Below are 18,690 nucleotides of genomic sequence, written 5' to 3'. Positions count from 1 at the left end.
CCAAAGGCAGCTTCAAGGAGTTCCCTGGCATGGCACTTCTTCAAACAATGTGCTGACGACAAGACCTGAGTGGTTTGCACGCTGTGCCATCAGAGCCTAAAGCGAGGCATTAACGTTCTGAACCTTAGCACAACCTGCATGACCAGGCACCTGGATGCAAAGCATGAACTGCAGTGGAGTAAACACCTTAAAAACAAGGAAGTCACTCAGGCTCCCCCTGCTACCTCTTCTGCTGCTGCCGCCTCGGCCTCTTCTGCTGCTGCTGCCACCTCGGCCTCTTCCTCCGCCTCTGGAGGAACGTTGGCACCTGCCGCCCAGCAAACATGGGATGTACCACCAACACCACCACCTGCGTCACCAAGCATCTCAACCATGTCACACGGCAGCGTTCAGCTCTCCATCTCACAAACATTTGAGAGAAAGCGTAAATTCCCACCTAGCCACCCTCGATCCCTGGCCCTGAATGGCAGCATTTCTAAACTACTGGCCTATGAAATGCTGTAATTTAGGCTGGTGGACACAGACAGCTTCAAACAGCTCATGTCGCTTGCTGTCCCACAGTATGTTGTTCCCAGCCGCCACTACTTCTCCAAGAGAGCCGTGCCTTCCCTGCACAACCAAGTATCCGATAAAATCAAGTGTGTACTGCGCAACGCCATCTGTGGCAAGGTCCACCTAACCACAGATACGTGGACCAGTAAGCACGGCCAGGGACGCTATATCTCCCTAACTGCACACTGGGTAAATGTAGTGGCGGCTGGGCCCCAGGCGGAGAGCTGTTTGGTGCACGTCCTTCCGCCGCCAAGGATCGCAGAGCAACATTCTTTGCCTCCTGTCTCCTCCTCCTCCTACTCAGCTTCCTCCTCCTCTTCTTCCACCTGCTCATCCAGTCAGCCACACACCTTCACCACCAACTTCAGCACAGCCCGGGGTAAAGTCAGCAGGCCATTCTGAAACTCATATGTTTGGGGAACAGGCCCCACACCGCACAGGAGTTGTGGCGGGGTATAGAACAACAGACCGACGAGTGGTTGCTGCCGGTGAGCCTCAAGCCCGGCCTGGTGGTGTGCGATAATGGGCGAAATCTCGTTGCAGCTCTGGGACTAGCCGGTTTGACGCACATCCCTTGCCTGGCGCATGTGCTGAATTTGGTGGTGCAGAAGTTCATTCACAACTACCCCGACATGTCAGAGCTGCTGCATAAAGTGTGGGCCATCTGTTCGCGCTTCCGGCGTTCACATCCTGCCGCTGCTCGCCTGTCTGCGCTACAGCGTAACTTCGGCCTTCCCGCTCACCGCCTCATATGCGACGTGCCCACCAGGTGGAACTCCACCTTGCACATGCTGGACAGACTGTGCGAGCAGCAGCAGGCCATAGTGGAGTTTCAGTTGCAGCACGCACCGGTCAGTCGCACTGCGAAACAGCACCACTTCACCACCAATGACTGGGCCTCCATGCGAGACCTGTGTGCCCTGTTGCGCTGTTTCGAGTACTCCACCAACATGGCCAGTGGCGATGATGCCGTTATCAGCGTTACAATACCACTTCTATGTCTCCTTGAGAAAACACTTAGGGCGATGATGGAAGAGGAGGTGGCCCAGGAGGAGGAGGAGGAGGAGGAGGAGGAGGAAGAGGGGTAATTTTTAGCACTTTCAGGCCAGTCTCTTCGAAGTGACTCAGAGGGAGGTTTTTTGCAACAGCAGAGGCCAGGTACAAATGTGGCCAGACAGGGCCCACTACTGGAAGACGAGGAGGACGAGGATGAAGAGGAGGTGGAGGAGGATGAGGATGAGGATGAAGCATGTTCACAGCGGGGTGGCACCCAACGCAGCTCGGGCCCATCACTGGTGCGTGGCTGGGGGGAAACGCAGGACGATGACGATACGCCTCCCACAGAGGACAGCTTGTCCTTACCTCTGGGCAGCCTGGCACACATGAGCGACTACATGCTCCAGTGCCTGCGCAACGACAGCAGAGTTGCCCACATTTTAACGTGTGCGGACTACTGGGTTGCCACCCTGCTGGATCCCCGGTACAAAGACAATGTGCCCACCTTACTTCCTGCACTGGAGCGTGATAGGAAGATGCGCGAGTACAAGCGCACGTTGGTAGACGCGCTACTGAGAGCATTCCCAAATGTCACAGGGGAACAAGTGGAAGCCCAAGGCGAAGGCAGAGGAGGAGCAAGAGGTCGCCAACGCAGCTGTGTCACGGCCAGCTCCTCTGAGGGCAGGGTTAGCATGGCAGAGATGTGGAAAAGTTTTGTCACCACGCCACAGCTAACTGCACCACCACCTGATACGGAACGTGTTAGCAGGAGGCAACATTTCACTAACATGGTGGAACAGTACCTGTGCACACCCCTCCACATACTGACTGATGGTTCGGCCCCATTCAACTTCTGGGTCTCCAAATAGTCCACGTGGCCAGAGCTAGCCTTTTATGCCTTGGAGGTGCTGGCCTGCCCGGCGGCCAGCGTTTTGTCTGAACGTGTATTCAGCACGGCAGGGGGCGTCATTACAGACAAACGCAGCCGCCTGTCTACAGCCAATGTGGACAAGCTGACGTTCATAAAAATGAACCAGGCATGGATCCCACAGGACCTGTCCATCCCTTGTGCAGATTAGATATTAACTACCTCCCCTTAACAATATATTATTCTACTCCAGGGCACTTCCTCATTCAATACTATTTTTATTTTCATTTTACCATTATATTGCGGGGCAACCCAAAGTTGAATGAACCTCTCCTCTGTCTGGGTGCCGGGGCCTAAAAATATCTGACAGTGGCCTGTTCCAGTGTTGGGTGACATGAAGCCTGATTCTCTGCTATGACATGAAGACTGATTCTCTGCTGAGTCGCTGACATGAAGCCTGAATCTATGTTATGGGACCTCTCTCCTCTGTCTGGGTGCCGGGGCCTAAATTATATGACAATGGACTGTTCCAATGTTGGGTGACGTGAAGCATGATTCTCTGCTATGACGTGAAGCCTGATTCTCTGCTATGACATGCAGACTGATTCTCTGCTGACATGAAGCCAGATTCTCTGCTATGGGACCTCTCTCCTCTGCCTGGGTGCCTGGGCCTAGATATCTGACAATGGACTGTTCCAGTGGTGGGTGACGTGAAGCCTGATTCTCTGCTATGACATGAAGACTGATTCTCTGCTGACATGAAGCCAGATTCTCTGCTATGGGACCTCTCTCCAATTGATATTGGTTAATTTTTATTTATTTTATTTTTATTTTTATTCATTTCCCTATCCACATTTGTTTGCAGGGGATTTTACTACATTTTGCTGCCTTTTGCAGCCCTCTAGCCCTTTCCTGGGCTGTTTTACAGCCTTTTTAGTGCCGAAAAGTTCGGGTCCCCATTGACTTCAATGGGGTTCGGGACGAGGTTCGGGTTGGGTTCGGATCCCGAACCCGAACATTTCCGGGGAGTTCGGCCGAACTTCTCGAACCCGAACATCCAGGTGTTCGCTCAACTCTAATCATGAATATTGTTTTTTAACATAATCATATGTATTGAGATGAGATGCATTGGGTCTAGTAGAATTATAAATTAGAGGTATATGACATACTAGTAATCTAAACTATTGATTTGGATCATTGCAGTATTGCTCCCTCTTTTTGGAGGCACGTATCTAATACATGTTCTGTATTCCTATACTTATGGTCATTTGATGTAGTGGACTCCCATCTTTGCCAGTTATTCAATTACTACTCCACCTATCACCCTCCACTGTGGCGGACGGGAGATCACGGCATCAATATTGCCTATTTTGGATGGATATATCAGTCGACTAACAGGATCATAGGGGAATACATTTAATGTTGTGAATTCTGATCCTTGAACCAATACAGGACCAGATGGGAAAACCCAACACTATTTTGTATTTTTTTTTATTATTATTTTGTATTTTTATTCTTCTTTTATTATTAATATTGTTTCATATTTTTATTGGTGATACTCATCTTTTTTTATTTTTCATTGGTGTTATTCAATTATGTGTATATGCTGAAAGACCTATATTTATGTTTATCTGAAATTGGGTATAATAAATTGTTTTTGGTACAGTTTCCAATGATTGAGTGCCTGTTTAATCAATTGAGTTATAGACATATTTGACATATCCGTCTTTTGGATATATGTTAAGACAGCCCTTCTGACATCAAGGGAGTGCCATTCCTTTTGTTCCTGACCCTGTGGATCTGGAAAAAAATTTAAGGTGGAAACCAGGCATGGTTCATAAAAATTAGACAATCTCTTAGAGAGATAATGTTCCTCATATGACAATCCTGTAACTCACTAATATGCCTTGCAGAGGTGATGGCAACTATCAAGGAGATTTTGAAAATGATCAATCTGAGAGAAGAATTCTTCAATGGTATAACCTCCCTGCTCTTTAGTCAGTGTCAGTTTTAGTCAGTTTCTTTTTGTGTTTTTTTGCACTTTTTGGGATGTTTTTTGGTTTCACCTTTCATAATAAATAATTCATAAAGTATTTTTTGTGCAACTGATTTATCCTATTCACATGACGTGATATGAATTTGTATTCACACTTTTCCATTCACTTTCACTAATGTATTCTGAATTTAAAAACAAAGAATAAATAATTTTTTAGGTTTTTGTATTTAGATCATGTCACACTACGCTTTTTACTTGTATCACCTTCACATACGGTAATTATTACTTTTATATAATTATGTTTTTTATATAATTATGTAATTTTGTTTTTAATTATTTATTATATATAATCTTGTTTTCCATATAATTATGCCTTTTTTTCAATCATGTCTCACTCACGTATTTTATTTTTTATTTTTTATGCTCCTACCCTCTCCAATCTCTGCTGCCCCCACCCCTTTATCTTGGGCTAACTATATAACACTATATATAATATGCAACTTTTTATTACTATATTAGTATTTTTTTAATTCATGCTTTCTTTTCCCTCTTGTTTTAGAATATTTATGTAATATTTTAAATGACAATTATGTATTATAATTATTTCCGTTATTGTGATCTGGAAACGGGCATTGACGGGCTTGCACATGCGCATACAATTATTTGATGCCGCCGGAACGGGAGCTTTTCAACTCAGGTGCAGCTGATATGGTTTATTAATTGGTTGGTGTATTTGATTGGTGTTCAGGTGTATATAGTGTGTGCCCTCCAGTGATGACGCCACCCCCAGACGAAGGTTTGCCGAAACGCGCATCGGGGCTGGTTTCATCCTGGAGGAGACAAATTTTGTCATTGATAATTATTGCACTTGCACTTTATTGGTTCCCTTTTCATTTTGTGGACATATATGAACTATTTCCACTGTGTTCTCCTTCAGTAGATGTCGCCTTTTTCTCCAGCACCTATACTCGGTTTTAACTCATGCATTTATTTATTTACTAATAAAATCTATATTGATTGCAAGCGGTCTGGCATTCATTATATAGGCATTTATGTTATGTGTTAAAGGAGTTGGCCCTACTCGGACTTTCATGGGATATCAATCGCTAGCATATGCCATCAATGTAAAATAGGTGCAGGTCCTACATCTGGCACCCACTCCTATCATTAAAACAGGGCCCCTGAAGTGAACGCTCATGCAGCCACCATCTAACCACCATGGGAGTTCCAAAAATTGCCAAGCGCTAGCTCCGCTATTCCCAGCAGCCACAGAGCAGTGAATGGAGAGCATGTTGAGTATGTGCAATGTGCTCTCCTTCACTTCGGGGGCCCTGTTCTGGAAATAGGCCTGGGTCCTAGAGGTGTGATTCACACATAGCGATATGCCATCAATGTCTGAGATGGGCTAACCCAGCTTTTATATAGATATAAGCTAGTTGAAATGTTGTGCTGGGGGGTACTGGGGGCTCACCTTTGTCAGGGGCCCACTGGGAGATTCACCTGTTCCCCTGTGGGCCAGTCCAAGCCTGGGTGCAGTGTATTAGGGTGAAGTCACAAGGTCAGGTTTCTGGGTGCAGTTTTGGAAGCCAAAATCAGGAGTGGATCATAAAAGGAGAGAAAGTGTAAAAGAGAAATACGACTTCTCTTTTTTGAATTCACTCTAGGTTTTGGCTTCCAAAACTGCATCAGGAAACCTGACCGTGTGGCCGTACCCTTAAACATCAGAGGATGCACCATCATCTGCACCTTCTAGGAGATGGAGAGAAAACCCTCCCTGTATGCATCTCCGTATGCTGGTGGATAATGTGCTGCAAGAAGTGCAATGTATACAACCCCAGGAGAGGCACCATCTGCCGCGCCTTTAAGCTGAGGGATAGAGAACCCTCCCTGTATATAGCCCGGTATGCCGGCAGGATCCTGTGATTTCTTTCCTTGTCACCATCATGACCTAGAGAGAAATACAATACACTGGCCCCTTCGTTCTGCTCAGCTTTAGGCCTCCTGCACACGACTGTTGTGTGCATCCGCGTCCGTGGTTCCGTTTTCTGTTTTTTTTCGCGGACCCATTGACTTTCAATGGGTCCGTGGAAAAATCGGAAAATGCACCGTTTGGCAGCCGCATCCGTGATCCGTGTTTCCTGGCAGTGAAAAAAATATGACCTGTCCTATTTTTTTCACGGTCAACGGTTCGCGGACCCATTCAAGTCAATGGGTCCGTGAAAAATCACAGATGCACACAAGATTGTCATCCGTGTCCGTGATCCGTGTCCGTTTTTTCCTATTATTTCAATGGCAAACTTGACTTAGATTTTTTTTTTCATTTTTCATGTTCGTGGATCCTCCAAAAATCAAGGAAGACCCACGGACGAAAAAACGGTCACGGATCAGGGACCAACGGAACCCCGTTTTGCGGACCGTGAAAAAATACTGTCGTGTGCAGGAGGCCTTATAGAGACCATGGTAATTGGTCAATTGATTGATCATTACTGTCTCTGTCTGGTTGTACCTAGGGGACTTTAACCTAGTTCTGCTTGTTCTGCCATAGTACATGTATGTCCAGGAAATATATATACTTTGTATTTGGATTTAATCATACATTTCCCCTTTAAGTATTCTGCCAAAAAGTCACTGAGGACTCTGTACACGATTATGATGATACTCTGCTCACGTAATTCCTGGGATGGAAGTGTTTCTCTGACATTCCTCTTAACTACCTCCCCCACCCCCCATGAACTTTTGCATTAGTAGATCACAAAATTATGTATTACTTTGCCTGCCTTGCAGTTAAAAGCTTTTTATATTATTTTATAAATAAAAGGAGCTCTAATGAATTCTGTTTAATTGGGGGAAATGTGCTCTTTAGCCTCGTGGTATCCATTATTGTTAATAAGTGACATATTGAGAGATTACATTCCTACAAGTTAGGGCACAATAAACATTACTAATTCTCGCTGAGAGGAAGAGTATAGGACTTGCCACAAAAGAAGGTCTTATGATGCTTTACATAAAATTAGGAGAAGAATCGACACAATGGTATACAAAGAGAAGAGGGTGTCTCCAGGGGAGTACCTATAGTCCATGAACAAGTCATAACCAAGTCCTAGTTGTGTCTTCGATAGTCCAAAGTACACTTTGCCACATTAAATCACCAGTATTATGAACGTTATCTGGTAGGTGGGGACATCAAACAGGTTTACATTGGACCGATGAGCTTTGGGGCCTTTGAGCACTGGGACCTATACCTCTGATTGACCCATTGAAAAAATAAATTGGGTTCCTTTTTATTCATTCCACCATTGGACACCACTAATCCTCAAGTGGTAGATGTAGCCCCCATATTTTCCATTGTTGGACAAAAGCTTGGTTTGACTGTCAGGTTGGTTCTTACAGTACTTTGTTCATTTGCTTGTATTTCTGCCCTACAATGGTCCATACCATCCATGAAAAAGGAAGATGGAGAAAACTTGAGCTGATGATCTCTCATCTCTCATAGTTTGAACCTAGAAATATTTGTGGTTTTCCCAGTTGGAGACCTCTTCCTAGAATCAATCAGCCAATCACTGCTGGGCCAGCTCCTGTAACCCCCATTTGCCATTGCCAGGGGAAGCTGGGAAGCTGAGTGAAGAAATGCTATATTACATGGAGCCTGTTCAAATGAATGAGTGACCATGTAATCCATAGTTGCATAAAGTCAACCAGAAAGGGAGCTCAGCAACCCTCATCTACTGAGTATATAAGCTCAATGCTGATATGTAGAATGAGAACAGTCTATTGATTAGTCTGTAGTATAAAGTAGTGCTGATAAAATTAGGAATCGATTATATGTTGGGAACTGTCAGTGCAATAAATAGGAAGCCAGCACTTGTCATGGCTTGCCCCTAGTTTCCTGAACGGAAGACACCAAAACAACTATAGTCTAAGTTTTATGTGGCCGGAAGCTAAAATTAATTCACTGATGACTCACTGTTGGAAAACATGGGCATTAATTCATGACTCTGTCCTCAGGCTATTATTTATTATAATCTAAAATATTATTTTACATGTAATAATATAAGGGGTGAGTATTTTTATAAATACATTGCATTGCATATCATGCTCTGGTCCTCCTGTATTATGTCCCACAGCTGAAAGCTTCAGTGCTGAGATTTCTCTGCTGTTTCAGTGTCTGTATAGAGCTAGCTTTAGCGATTTGCATCCTGAAAAGTGTAGTCATCATACCAGGCACCTAACAGAAGTATGATGTAGATCAGGGCTGGCCAACCTGCGGCTCTCCAGCTGTTGTAAAACTACAATTCCCACCATGCCTTGCTGTAGGCTGATAGTTGTAGGCTGTCTGGGCATGCTGGGAGTTGTAGTTTTGCAACAGCTGGAGAGCCGCAGGTTGGCCAGCCCTGATGTAGATGAATGCAGTGCAACACTGAGAATCTCCTTATGAGTTCAGATAAGCTGCCTAATCTATCCAGGGGCGGATTGGCCATAGACCTTACAGGGAAATTTCCCGGTGGGCCGATGCCCATGGGGCCACTGAACCTGTTCTCATGGCCACTAACATAAAGTTCTGATGCTCTCAGCATAAATTAATGTAGGAGCATCAAGCCCTTATGCTCCTGGCCAACGGCCTTCCATAGGACGATGATACAGTTTCATACAGTGGCACGGGTGGCAGTATTTTGTACTGCACTGTGCTATTTGGTTCTGTTGGGGCGGTATTTTGCTCTGCAGTACAGTATTGCTGACCTACTTCAGTTGTCCCTGCCTACTTGTGTTATCCTGCCTTCCATCAGTTTGGATGGCACCTACAACATGGGGCCATTTTATAAAAAAATTTCCAGGGCCACTTTAAGTTCCCAGTCCGCCCCTGAATCTTTCCACAAGCTTGCTGACAGTTTCCAATAATAACCAGTCTGAATGTATTATAGAAGCTGAAGATGAGCTCTTAGGGGTGAGTTTATCCAAAATTTGTTCACTGTTTCCAACAACAACAACCAGCAGATGTATGATTACAGCTCTGGTGAATAATGCAGGGTGCAACTCAGGATCAGTACAAGATAATTAATGCAATGTATTTACAAGGCTAATTCGCTTTTTATTCAGATTATATCTATTTATAACTGTAAATTATAATGATACCATTGCCGGACCAGAGTTTAAACGTGTTGTCTGAACCCAAAAACAATTGCAGTAAGGCCTCATGCACACAAACGTATTTTATTTCCGTGTCCGTTCCGTTTTTTTGCAGACCGTATACGGAACCATTCACTTCAATAGGTTGGCAAAAAAACAGAACTTACTCTGTGTGCATTCGGTTTCCGTATGTCCGTATTTCCGTTCCGCAAAAAAATAGAACATGTCCTGTTCTATTAGGGGCCAGCTGTTCCGTTCCACAAAATACGGAATGCACACGGACGTCATCTGTATTTTTTTGTGGATCCGTTTTTGTGGACTGTAAAACACATACGGTCATGTGCATGAGGCCTAATGGTCAGGAAAGTGCTTAAAATAAAGAGGAAAGATACTCATCTATTGAATGCCGCTCCATTCCACAGGTGAGGTCATTGTCCCTGTTCCTTCCAGTCCCCAAAGAAACGGAAATGTGATATCCTATCACTGGTCCCTTGCACCACTGCGACCGTTCACTGGCCTCAGTGGTTATGTGTCACAGAGGACCAGAAGTCATGTACCACTTGCAGAAACATCATCACTGAGGCCATTGAATGGTTGCAGTGGTGCACATGACTGTGGAACAGAAGGAGCAGAAACGGGAACCTTTCCACTGGAAATGAGTGGCAATCAATAGGTGTGCGTCTTTTTTTCTTTGTTTTAAAACACATTCCATCACAAAAAATTTTTTGTAGCTCCGACAACCCCTTTATAAATCTAATCAAGAGAACATTGAGTCTGTATGTTCCTATCATTCTTTAAGGGGTTGTGTCATGAAATCTGAATACTTTTGTAATTGCATGTGATTAAAAATGTAGTATAGCCAGTGAGACATTCAATAAAATGTATCTGTATAGCGCCACCTGCTGTTTGTTCTTTTCCTTATTTTTTGTCCGTCTCACTGAGCTGATCAAACGTGATCAGCTTAAAGGGAACTTGTCATGTGGATATTTGATTATAATCTAACTAATTATATACAATCATTAACTACTAAAAAGTGCCTTAGATGTATTCACTTACTGGTGTGACAGATGGTTATCTCATAATATACACACAAAGATGCCGCATGCCACATGCTAATGAGCTGATTTGAGTCCAGCGTGATGTCATTGAGTCCAGCGTATATTTAATTCAGAGCTATAGCCACTCCCCTGCCCTCCTGCTGCTGATTCATATGGAAAAAAACTGTCACTCAGCAGCAGGTGGGCGGGGAGAGTCAGGAGCTCATAAATATTTATGACTCATCATTATCAGCTGGAGCTTTTCAATACAAGATGTTGGCAGATTGACTGGGTCAATTAACCTTCTCAGGACCGCCGTACGCAGGATTGCGTCTTTGCGGTGGCCCTGCTCTTCTGGGTGGACGCACCGGCGCGTCCTCTCGCGAGACACGAGATTTCCTGTGAACGCGCGCACACAGGCGCGCGCGTTCACAGGAACGGAAGGTAAGAGAGTGGATCTCCAGCCTGCCAGCGGCGATCGTTCGCTGGCAGGCTGGAGATGTGATTTTTTTAACCCCTAACAGGTATATTAGACGCTGTTTTGATAACAGCGTCTAATATACCTGCTACCTTATTAACCCCTTGATCACCCTTGATCACCCCTGATCACCCCATATAGACTCCCTGATCACCCCCCTGTCATTGATTACCCCCCTGTCATTGATCACACCCCTGTAAAGCTCCATTCAGATGTCCGCATGATTTTTACGGATCCACTGATAGATGGATCGGATCCGCAAAACGCATACGGACGTCTGAATGGAGCCTTACAGGGGCGTGATCAATGACTGTGGTGATCACCCCATATAGACTCTCTGATCACCCCCTTGTCATTGATTACCCCCTGTCATTGATCACACCCCTGTAAAGCTCCATTCAGATGTCCGCATGATTTTTACGGATCCACTGATAGATGGATCGGATCCGCAAAACACATACGGACGTCTGAATGGAGCCTTACAGGGGCGTGATCAATGACTGTGGTGATCACCCCATATAGACTCCCTCATCACCCCCCTGTCATTGATTACCCCCCTGTCATTGATCACACCCCTGTAAAGCTCCATTCAGATGTCCACATGATTTTTACGGATCCACTGATAGATGGATCGGATCCGCAAAACGCATACGGATGTCTGAATGGAGCCTTACAGGGGCGTGATCAATGACTGTGGTGATCACCCCATATAGACTCCCTCATCACCCCCCTGTCATTGATTACCCCCCTGTCATTGATCACACCCCTGTAAAGCTCCATTCAGACGTCCGCATGATTTTTACGGATCCACTGATAGATGGATCAGATCCGCAAAACGCATACGGACGTCTGAATGGAGCCTTACAGGGGCGTGATCAATGACTGTGGTGATCACCCCATATAGACTCCCTCATCACCCCCCTGTCATTGATTACCCCCCTGTCATTGATCACACCCCTGTAAAGCTCCATTCAGATGTCCGCATGATTTTTACGGATCCACTGATAGATGGATCGGATCCGCAAAACACATACAGGCGTCTCCCTGGAGCCTTCCAGGGGGGGGGGGGTGATCACCCCATATAGACTCCCTGATCACCCCCCTGTCATTGATCGCCCCCCCTGTCATTGATCACCCCCCCTGTCATTGATCACCCCCCTGTCAGGCTGCATTCAGATGTCCGTATGATTTTTACGGATCCACGGATACATGGATCGGATCCGCAAAACACATACGGACATCTGAATGGAGCCTTATAGGGGGGTGATCAATGACAGGGGGGTGATCACCCCATATAGACTCCCTGATCACCCCCCTGTCATTGATCACCCCCCTGTCATTGATCACCCCCCCTGTCATTGATCACCCCCCTGTAAGGCTCCATTCAGACATTTTTTTGGCCCAAGTTAGCGGAAATTATTTTTTTTTTTCTTACAAAGTCTCATATTCCACTAACTTGTGTCAAAAAATAAAATCTCACATGAACTCACCATACCCCTCACGGAATTCAAATGCGTAAAATTTTTTAGACATTTATATTCCAGACTTCTTCTCACGCTTTAGGGCCCCTAGAATGCCAGGGCAGTATAAATACCCCACATGTGACCCCATTTCGGAAAGAAGACACCCCAAGGTATTCCGTGAGGGGCATATTGAGTCCATGAAAGATTGAAATTTTTGTCCCAAATTAGCGGAAAGGGAGACTTTGTGAGAAAAAAAAAAAAAATCAATTTCTGCTAACTTGTGCCAAAATTTTTTTTTTTCTATGAACTCGCCATGCCCCTCATTGAATACCTTGGGGTGTCTTCTTTCCAAAATAGGGTCACATGTGGGGTATTTATACTGCCCTGGCATTCTAGGGGTCCTAAAGTGTGAGAAGAAGTCTGGAATCCAAATATCTAAAAATGCCCTCCTAAAATGAATGTGGGCCCCTTTGCGCATCTAGGCTGCAAAAAAGTGTCACACATGTGGTATTGCCGTATTCAGGAGAAATTGGGCAATGTGTTTTGGGGTGTTATTTTACATATACCCATGCTGGGTGAGAGAAATATCTTGGTCAAATGCCAACTTTGTATAAAAAAATGGGAAAAGTTGTCTTTTGCCGAGATATTTCTTTCACCCAGCATGGGTATATGTAAAAAGACACCCCAAAACACATTGCCCAACTTCTCCTGAATACGGCGATACCACATGTGTGACACTTTTTTGCAGCCTAGGTGGGCAAAGGGGCCCACATTCCAAAGAGCACCTTTAGGATTTCACAGGTCATTTACCTACTTACCACACATTAGGGCCCCTGGAAAATGCCAGGGCAGTATAACTACCCCACAAGTGACCCCATTTTGGAAAGAAGACACCCCAAGGTATTCCGTGAGGGGCATGGCGAGTTCCTAGAATTTTATATTTTTTGTCACAAGTTAGTGGAAAATGATGATTTTTTTATTTTTATTTTTTTCCCTTACAAAGTCTCATATTCCACTAACTTGTGACAAAAAATAAAAACTTCCATGAACTCACTATGCCCATCACGAAATACCTTGGGGTGTCTTCTTTCCAAAATGGGGTCACTTGTGGGGTAGTTATACTGCCCTGGCATTCTAGGGGCCCAAATGTGTGGTAAGAAGTTTGAAATCAAAATGTGTAGAAAATGACCAGAGAAATCCGAAAGGTGCTCTTTAGAATTTGGGCCCCTTTGCCCACCTAGGCTGCAAAAAAGTGTCACACATCTGGTATCTCCGTATTCAGGAGAAGTTGGGGAATGTGTTTTGGGGTGTCATTTTACATATACCCATGCTGGGTGAGAGAAATATCTTGGCAAAAGACAACTTTTCCCATTTTTTTTTATACAAAGTTGGCATTTGACCAAGATATTTATCTCACCCAGCATGGGTATATGTAAAATGACACCCCAAAACACATTCCCCAACTTCTCCTGAATATGGAGATACCACATGTGTGACACTTTTTTGCAGACTAGGTGGGCAAAGGGGCCCACATTCCAAAGAGCACCTTTCGGATTTCACCGGTCATTTTTTACAGAATTTGATTTCAAACTCCTTACCACACATTTGGGCCCCTAGAATGCCAGGGCAGTATAACTACCCCACAAGTGACCCCATTTTAGAAAGAAGACACCCCAAGGTATTCGCTGATGGGCATAGTGAGTTCATGGAAGTTTTTATTTTTTGTCACAAGTTAGTGGAATATGAGACTTTGTAAGAAAAAAAAATCAAAAACAAAAATCATCATTTTCCGCTAACTTGTGACAAAAAATAAAAAGTTCTATGAACTCACTATGCCCATCAGCGAATACCTTAGGGTGTCTACTTTCCGAAATGGGGTCATTTGTGGGGTGTTTGTACTGTCTGGGCATTGTAGAACCTCAGGAAACATGACAGGTGCTCAGAAAGTCAGAGCTGCTTCAAAAAGCGGAAATTCACATTTTTGTACCATAGTTTGTAAATGCTATAACTTTTACCCAAACCATTTTTTTTTACCCAAACATTTTTTTTTTTATCAAAGACATGTAGAACAATAAATTTAGAGCAAAATTTATATATGGATCTTGTTTTTTTTGCAAAATTTTACAACAGAAAGTGAAAAATGTCATTTTTTTGCAAAAAAAATCGTTAAATTTCGATTAATAACAAAAAAAGTTAAAATGTCAGCAGCAATGAAATACCACCAAATGAAAGCTCTATTAGTGAGAAGAAAAGGAGGTAAAATTTATTTGGGTGGTAAGTTGCATGACTGAGCAATAAACGGTGAAAGTAGTGTAGGTCAGAAGTGTAAAAAGTGGCCTGGTCTTTCAGGGTGTTTAAGCACTGGGGGCTGAGGTGGTTAAAGAAAGTGACCCAGCATTTTGCTAAGAGATTCAGTCACTTATTTATCTTGCCCTTAGTTAGGACACCATAAAACTGGTGACAGGTTCCCTTTAAATCTTCAATTGCCACCAACCATATGTGCTCTTAGAAGCTGTGGCAGTTACAGGGAGAGAGCTGCAGCAGAAAGGACACATATCCGCTAGGACATTGGAAACTAAGGATATTTCCGTGTACTGAGATAAATAGAGTATTGTTTACTTTTGCTGTAAAGTTTTCATATTAAGAAGCAAGAAGCAACTCATTTTTGGAAAAGTTGCTAAAAGATTCTAAATGGCGTTAAAGTTGCATGAGGGTCATATAGGCTGCCGCTGGCAGTCAAGCAGAGCAAGCTTAGTTTTGAACAAGGTTTACGTCCCCCCCCCCCCCACAACATTAACCAGTCATATTCCAGCTGTCATTTCTCAGGGATATGACTGGACGCAACAGCTCAACGCCGCCATCTTTCTTGTCTTGCTATAAGGCGCTAAGGCTTTTGCAGTTACACAGAGGTTTCTCCAGCTACAGAAACCAGCGCGAGTGAGGGGCTGTATATACAAGCATAGAACTGACCCTAAAGGGGAGATTTCATGCAGCATAAATAGCGGTGGAGAGCCGAGCAGTGATGTTATTGATCAGCAAGTTCTTCTTGCGCCGCAGTGTCTGGAAGGTGGGTGAAGCCTATATCAGTGCGTACTGCCATGTGCGCCCTGGTGATTCATCAGGGTGCGCGCTCGTTCGGCTGAAAGTTCAGCGCAGTGCAGCAGAGTGAAAACATCAAATAAGTGATTTTGCGCCAGCGGCCAGCCAGCGCCCCCTGCAGTCTGGCGCCCGGGGTAACCCTCCCTCCACGCTACGCCACTGAGAAGCAGTAAGAAGAGTTCTTCATAGCAAGGTCACTTCACAATTATCTCCACATCTGTACATTTCCACTTCAGATGCCTCGTTCAGAGAATTGTGCAATGTTAAGTAGACTTTAGACTCATATAGCAAAAAAAGTACTGTAGACAATGACAGGAAACAGATCCGTGGTACAATGCTCAGCCTCACTTGTCAGCGCTATTCCTTCTTAGCCCAGCAGTCTGTGACCCTGAAGGCAGCTTCCATAGACAGCTTGTAGCTAAAGCAGCGCTGCTAATTGGCTATAAACATAACAGCAGTCACATCACTTCTGTAAAATTACTAATATGATGCCAGAAAAAGCAAGAGATAAATTCATTTCTCTAAAATGACTAATGTGATGTCAGAAAAAAAAAGCAAGAGATAAATTGCAGAGTCTCTGAATCCAGTAATTCTATAACCAAGCTCTTCAACCTCTTTCTCAGCTGTCCTGTTCTTCACCAGTAGTATTTTACGGAGCTCATGAGCTGATCCATACCTGCCAGGAAAGCTCATTGTAAAATATTTGTATATTTCCCATAGCTACAGTCCTCAACATTGAAATTGCAACATTAAGAAGGAGAAACCGTAAGGTTACGCAAATCAAGGAAGTAGCAGTGTAACGGAGAGTGGGTGTGGACCCACTGCACCAACTACAACTACTGGTTTGACTGTGGGCTAGTCCTAAGGGCGTTATCTTACGATCCCCTGATTTTCACCCTTTAATTCCTATACAGACAACTGGCCTTCACTGCAGGGGAACCACCAGTTTACTACATTTTGGAATAATCCAGACGACGCACCAAGGGGTCAGACAATACTACTAGTTGGTAAGCATGCAGAGGTGAAAGCAAACAGAGTTTGTGCAATTCTGTGAAACTATCCGAGGTCAGGGAAGGCAGAAAAGGGTCAGTACAGGCTAAGGTCAGGGCAGGCAGCGGAGTATCAGAGTCAGTAAACAGGCAAAAGTTCGGTACACAGGCAGACATTCAGAATAGCACACCTTCACTGGTTAAACTAGAAAACTAGGAACCTAAGATCAGGCAAGGAATGGGAGGGCAGCCCAGCATTTATAGCAGAAGCTGATTAACACTTAGAAGCATAAGTGCAACTGCACACAGAGCAAGGAGAAGAGCGGAGTGGTGATGATGGCAAAAATGGGAGGAGTTGTAGTAGCTTAACAAATGATGTTCCTAATAGAAGTAGCAGAGCATCACTGGATATGGGCCGCAGATGTAACATGCAGGTATCGCTAAGATCTGCAAATGTTCAAATTTTTAAGCACCTTGCCCCAATGTGTGGCATGTGGGAGGGGTATAAATGCTAAATTGAAAGCACAGTTTTTTAACAATATGAAACCTCAAAAATCGGATCAAGTCGTGCAGGGTGATTGTGCGATGCTTCCTGTTTGTCGGTGTGCCAGTTATCACTGCTTGTCACAAACTGAGAGGGACAGAGTCCTTAAACTGAGAGACCTTGGTTTATTACTCTTGCAGATCGCTACACGCCTAGGCCGAGATGTCAACACTGTTCAACATTATGTGGTCCGATGGTTGGGAGAACAACAACGAACTGGAATGACATCAAGAAGGCACAGACGGATCGTCTAATTAGAAGACTTATCCATTCTGCACTGCAAATGAAATTGGACGTCACATTTCAAGCCTAGAGTGGCAAACACTGTCTACACAAACCATCAGAAAAGCTACAGTATGAGCCAAATGTCTAACTACAGGTGTTCCATTGACCGCACACCATCACTCACAAAGGCTATAATGGTGCATATCAAGACGTTCATGGGGGCTGGAATAAAGGTCTATCCTCTTCAGAGATAAGTCACGCTTTTGTCTCATATACAATAATAGCTAGAGATTCATCTTGAGACCACATGGGCAAGCCATGAAGAGGCCTTTACAAGGAAATGTCACACCAGTCCAACTCCCGAGATTATGGTGTGGGATGGCATTACGTATGCTCGCCAGACCCCTCAAGTATTCATTTCAAGTACATTAACAGCTCAGCGTTACATTGATTGTTTGTAGAACCAATGGTACGGCCATTTATCTTACGTGCAAGGAGCCAATTTTCAACAGGACAATGCCAAGCTGCCTGTTGCTTGTGCTACTGTGAGCAGCCTGCATGGCCAAAACGTGCTACAATGGCCTGCCGCATCTCTGGACTTGTCTCCCATCGAGCACACCTGGGACGTCATTGGTTGGCAATAGTAAAGGGAGATGTCAGCAGGGGATCTTGACGATTTGTGCATTCACAGTGGAAGAACATTCCTCAGACAACCATTAATAGTGAATAAATTGAGATGCTTTGAATATTTTTGTTTTCATCATTTAATCATTTGCAAATCATTAAGGGCAATTTTCGCATTCGCGTTATGAAATTCCGTTACAGGGTTCCATTATAACAGAGAAAATACGGATGATGTCCGTGTGCATTCCTTATTATGCGGAACTGAGCAGCTGGCCCTTAATAGAACAGTACTATCCTTGTCTGTAATGCGAACAAGAATAGGACATGTTCTATTTTCTTACGGAACGGAAATGCAGACATACGGAAACGAAATGCGCACGGACTAACTTCCTTTTTTTTTTTGCCGACCCATTTAAATAAATGGTTCTGCATATGGTCGCAAAAAAAATGTAACGGACGTGGAAAGAAAATATGTTCGTGTGCATGAGCCCTAAGAGGCATTCCATTTTTCTCCCTCCTAATACATGTCCATGGCCACAAATAACGGTTCCATTTGGTTCCGTTATTCGTGACGGAAAAATTGTCCTGTTGACAAGGGCGTAGTAAAAGGTCTAAATGTAAGACAGCTCAGAAGGTGTCTTACATTTAGAACTGGCGCTAGATATGCCGAAGTAATGGAAGTACCTGAGCCCTCC

At 44.3% G+C, this 18,690-nt stretch overlaps 1 long non-coding RNA gene across 1 annotated transcript; it reads right to left on the bottom strand.

The window, feature by feature from the left end:
• Positions 1-244: 244 nt before the first annotated feature.
• On the bottom strand, positions 245-18,045 carry LOC120997399. Its single transcript, XR_005778164.1, has 3 exons — positions 17,860-18,045; positions 1,439-1,444; positions 245-256 (listed from the first exon to the last, which is right to left on the bottom strand). It is a non-coding gene; the product is annotated as an uncharacterized LOC120997399 (long non-coding RNA).
• Between the last annotated feature and the right edge of the window lie 645 nt (positions 18,046-18,690).

This window comes from Bufo bufo, chromosome 4, assembly GCF_905171765.1.
Source record: "Bufo bufo chromosome 4, aBufBuf1.1, whole genome shotgun sequence".
NCBI classification, from domain to species: domain Eukaryota; kingdom Metazoa; phylum Chordata; class Amphibia; order Anura; family Bufonidae; genus Bufo; species Bufo bufo.
The sequence above is the reverse complement of the archived record's forward strand: the minus strand, read 5'-3'. Positions and strand labels throughout refer to the sequence as shown.